Genomic DNA, 5795 nt, shown 5'->3' on the forward strand with positions numbered 1-5795 from the left:
TTCTCCGTGCATTACTATAGCATTGATATAACCTGATTGACGAAATTTTGTCGATCAACCGCTGGTGTGGACCGTACACCGTACTTGTAATTAATATTATATTCATTTGTTCGGGTTTTTTTTTAACCGATGCAAAATTCTCGTTAGTGACGGTGGCAAGTAACGATCAGCCGCTGGTGTGGGCCGTACACCATACTTGCAATTAATATTATATTTATTTGTTCGGTTTTTTTTAACCGATAACGGTGGCATGTAACAAAACAACAACCACCACCATCTTCTTCTCAGCCGCCATCACCATCACAATACATCGCAACCACCACCATCTTCGCGTCCATCACCATCACAGTCCATCGCTACCACCACCATCTTCGCGTCCATCACCATCACAGCCCCGTGATTCTCTTTACAACAACGACCCCGAAGCGGCGGTTACAAAAAGACACCCTAGTAGCAAACGGTGTAAATTAGGGCCATATCAACCCCTTAGGGAAAAGCCTTACCATTGCAGCGGCATTTTGAACCGCCACAGGTGGTGGTATGATATCGTTGGTGTGCAGATTTACTGGCTTGGAGGAAGAAGGTGGATGGGAATTGGAGAGTGGAGGAAGAAAGATGAAAATACAAAAATACCCCCAATTAAATAACTGAAATGAGATTAATACCCCCTAATTTACATCCCATGTAAATTAGCCTGATGAACTTAGGGCATGTTCTCATTGACTGAATTAAAATAAACTTATTATTGCTGAACTGAAACGAACTCAACTGAACTAAACGGAACTTATTAGAGCTGAGCTGAACTGAACTTATTAGAGCTGAGCTGAACTGAACTGGACTGAAATGAATATTTTATAAGAGAAGGAAATTAAGAGCTTAACTAAACTGAACTTATTAAAGCTAAACTGAACTGAGCTGAACTGAACTGAACTTAATTATTAGAGCTGAATTAAACTGAACTGAAAATAATCGTATCAAAACAGATCCTTAATTAGATTTCTCCGGAAAAGAGAATTAGAAAAGTCATTTCATATTTCATATACTTTTCTCATACAAGGGGCATGTATACCGGATACGAGAAAAGAGATTTGTCTAGGAACAAAACTCGTTACGGAAACTAGAATTATTTTATTTTTTTTTCAATAGTACAATGCATATTGTGCGTCTAGCATAGTAGCATGGAGGCCGTGTCTCAAAATACTACAAGCCGTAGTAAGAATTTTGTTTCTTTGTGTCAAAAAAAAAAAAATTGTATTTTGTTTCTTAAGATGTAAAATTACAGGCAAAGTAGTGATTTAGTCATTGAACAATATAAAAATGCATTTATTACATATTTTTTTCTCATGTTGAGAAACTTAAAAATTCTCTCTAATATGTATCAAAAGATATTGGAGACTCTAATTGTTATAAGTCTCATACAAGAATTTTTAACAAGATGATATGAAGTATAAATTATTATTATTATTATTTTAAAGTTTTACATAAATTGACAATTTTTTTTTTAAATGATAAGTTGACAAGTTTTGACTTTAAAATATTATTTATATCACTTACTTTGACTTCCTTTTTTTTATTTATTTATTTATACTTAATAAAAATGTATTCATGTAGAGATGTAGGATCTTGTTACACTGGTTTTTATATTGGAAAATACCAGTTAATCTGCCTGATATACGGATTTTTGTTAATTTGATGGCATTTTTGTAAATATATTGAAAAAACAAGGTCATTTATTCAATACTTTTGGTGAGCTGTCCAATTATTGTTTGCCCTTTGCTTTTACTGTTTGGTGAGGAAATTACACATGTACCCCTCAACTAGTACATAAAAAGACGCGTATATCCCTCCACTAGTATCTGAAAAGACAATTATACATTTAGATAATCTTTTTATATGTACGTAATATGTTTTTTTTTTAAAAATATAATTGAAGTTATCAATGTTACAAATCAAGTCTTAACAAAGATGTTGTGAGGAATACATTTTTTTTTCTCATACTCAGTTTACATCTTAAATAGTGTAAAAATGAAAATGCGTCAAATTATTAAAAAAAAATAAAAAATAAAAAAAAATTCCTACATTTCTAGTATCCTAATAATGAATTTGTCATAAGTCGGCATAAGAGGCTTCCTAGGGAATTTAATTGTCAAATTTGATAATGAAGAACATGTACATAAGTAGTGAATGCAAAAGTAAAATATGTCAACTTCTATTATTTAACAAAACAAGTGATAGAGAGAATTGAGTTTGTCAACTTAATTGAACGATATTTTATTTAAATTAAAGTAGAAAAAAAAAAAAAAACCACTTCATAAAGAAATATTTATGGGGAAGAGGTTTTTCAACATTTGTATTTAAAAAATAAGATTTGTCAACTTTTTTTTTTTTTTGAAGCCAGATTTGTCAACTTAATTCAGAATAACAAAATAATAATACTAAAGTAGGAAATGAAGAATTAATAGAGGAGGAGCATATCTTTGGAAGAATCCCTACAATTTCGGGGTGTTGCGTCCGTACACTCTGTCCATCTTACGTTACTCCATGCTACTCTCGCCAGTGATATTCATGGAACCTCCGACGTACCCGGCTACTTTTTTAATTATGTTGAATAATGCTGTTGCATCGTGTTCTCTGTCCACTTGTTGCTAAATTATTATTTTTCTGATCATCGATCGATCAATTGATCATAATGCAGTTCAGACCTGGTTATCGAACGGGATATCTGAATGTATATAACATTTTAATTAAGGTTAAAGGATTTTAAATGGATCAATGAGGTTTTAGTAATGAGCATGATCTTTATTGGCGAATGTCAAAATATTAATCCTAATAAATAGAATTTTAAAATAGATAAATTTTGGCTGATATAGGGTTATAATAAAAAAATTTATTAGAAAAAAATTAATAAACAAGGTTTTACAATTTATAAGAGTTGAGAAAAAAGTCATCCAAGGCATCTCATTCTATGTTTACACGTATATACATCATTGATCTTAGATACTTGAATGTCAACCATTTGATTATCATATCCCATATCATGCCACAAAAGAAAGTAAGAGTCACAATGGCAATAAGATCAATCATGTCCTCTTTTTCAAAGGACCGGTACAAAATAATTCATATATCTCCCATAAAAAACATAGCCTTAGGGCTTGTTCTAATAGACTGAAATCAGTTGAACTGAACTGAACTGAATTGAATTGAACTGAACTGAACTGAATATTTTATAAGAGAAGGATAAATTAGGAGTTGAGCTGAACTGAACTGAACTGAGCTGAGCTGAGCTGAGCTGAACTGAAATGAAAATAAACGTATGAGAACAGGCTCTTCAAAATATATGAGTTGGGGTCAGTTTTCATGAATTGTCATAAATTGACAAAAGACATCGAAAGGTTTCTTATAGTTTAATGTTAGGTGATTTTAAATCATTTTGGGAATAAGGCATTGTTGTTTATACATAAATATTTAGAATCATGTATGAATCAGCTAAAACTAAGATTATATTCTTAACTATCAAGGAGTAATTTTGTGATTATCCCGCTTGCCCTGGCTGCCAGGGGGCAAAACTCGATTTCAAGGAAAATGGCAAAAACCCAAGTGCTCGGGCAGACCGGGTAAGCTCGCCCAGTTGGGCGTGAGCAACATCATTTGGTTGAGCTTGCTCGACCGGTCAGGAGTGGCCATGCCTGGTAGGGCACGTGGGATTCCAAGTTCTGGAATGTCTCTTTGCCTTCTTCTTGGATTCCTTTCTTGTTCTCTTGTAACCCCCACAATTTTTAAGAAGAGGATTAAGGTGATTAAATCTTCATCTTCATCTTCATTCTGATTTATTCTCCCCTCATTGATGCTTGAGATTCTTCAATGATCTTCCATGTTCTTCCTTCCTTCTCTATAAATGGAAGATTAATTTTTTGATTATATACACTTGAACATAACCTTCAAACACAAGCTTAAACAAATACTCCATATTGGGCATAAGTTACTTGGCTCCAACCTTCCATCCAACAGTGTCTTTGAGCGGAAGTGGTGTGTTAACCTTAGAGAACGTGCCAGTGAATTCAATAGTGCACCCCAGTTGCGTCGGAATTTCGTTTTTAAGTCAGAGAATTTGCTTCACGACACACCGTACTTTTTCCATTGTCATAAAATCATCTTTTCGATCTTATTGTAGCCTTGAAATACCTCATTATATTACAACAAAAACCTAAAACAACTAGGAAAAAAAAAATCCTAACTTTTAGTAACTTGTAAATATATGGTTTTGCAGATGTAATCTTTAAAGTATCGTTGAGATCAGGGTAAAAGTTTACTTATAATTCTATAAATATGCCATAAAAGTTCTTCCATGCATAACAAAATAAGCATTGATAAACTAATTCTATAGAAACATGTATACTGTACTTCTTAAACATGGATGCATCTTAGTTTTTTATTGCAATTATTGTGTGAATAGCTTAAAATATTATTGCAATTATCAAAGAACAAATGAAGTACATGCATGCTTCAAAACCTGGATTTTAAAGATTAATAAATCAAAAAGGGTCAATGCCTACCGAAAACTAATTGGGTTTTTGTCACAACTCCCTAAGCTAGTTAGGGACAAAATTTTAATCCATTATATAAATTAAACATTAGTTTGTTCATATAAATCAATGAGATTAGTTACTCACCACCTTAGTCCAACACTATTAATATATTTATATATACAATCACAAAGCACAAAATTATCCACAATTATTACAATATATCTATCACATAATTACAATGAGATCGCCATCTTCTAAATTCAACAACTAAATCACATCCAAAGATTACATCACCTAATTGGCCATTTAGTTTGATATAGAGATCATTTGACTATTTGAGTGATATGGTACATACCGTAAGCCATGACATAAATAAATACTCCTACTTTAGCTGGTACATAAGAGAACGACTCTACATATACCATACACATTTTAAAATAAATTTTACAGCCTAAAAAAATTTTAGCTTAATCAATCTTAGAATATGGTTGGGTAAAAATTGGTTGGCCTGGTTCGATTTATGATTTTATGTTACTTTCCAACTACTTCAATTACAAGTCGAGTCATCAACACATCGTATCTAATAAAAAGGGGTTAAAAATTACTACGAATTACTTATGTGTCAATTAATAGATGGATCATCAACACATCGTATCTAATAAAAGGGGTTACAGCCTTATAGGTCACCAAAGATTGGGTCAGCGACAATAGTGACAAGTTTTGTTGGATTAATTACAATCAATTTTGGGATCTAATTAATTCAGTGCTCGCGCTAGTTTGATTTGGGTCGATTGCCCATTAAAACTAACAAGCAATAAATCGAGTGTAAGTTCAAGTTCAGTTGTTTATTAAGTATTAAGTCAAAGTAGTTGTTGATTAAGATATTTTCGGCTTTGATTCAAGAATCCAAATTCACTCAATATTCAAGTACGGGCCAAATACAAGTTATTACATATTCATGCCATTCTTATTATTTAAAATCGGATTAATTTTGCGAAAGGGCGATGCAAGTTGAGCGACCGTGCATGGCCTCCTAAACATAGGAGCCCCAAAATCAAATAAATAGTTTTTTATGAGTATACACTGAATTAGAAATCTCCTTGGTTTGCTAATTAAATTAGGAGCAATCAGTTTTAAAATGGTAGTCAATGGTTCGACTCCCCCTACTTTTTTTTTTCCCTTTCTCTTTCTACACTTATCTCTAGCTTTATTATCTTTAATTTCTTATATAAAACTACACATAATTTTCTATTTATCAAATTCACTAGT

Source organism: Chenopodium quinoa, unplaced genomic scaffold (assembly GCF_001683475.1).
Source record: "Chenopodium quinoa cultivar QQ74 unplaced genomic scaffold, ASM168347v1, whole genome shotgun sequence".
Classification (NCBI taxonomy): domain Eukaryota; kingdom Viridiplantae; phylum Streptophyta; class Magnoliopsida; order Caryophyllales; family Amaranthaceae; genus Chenopodium; species Chenopodium quinoa.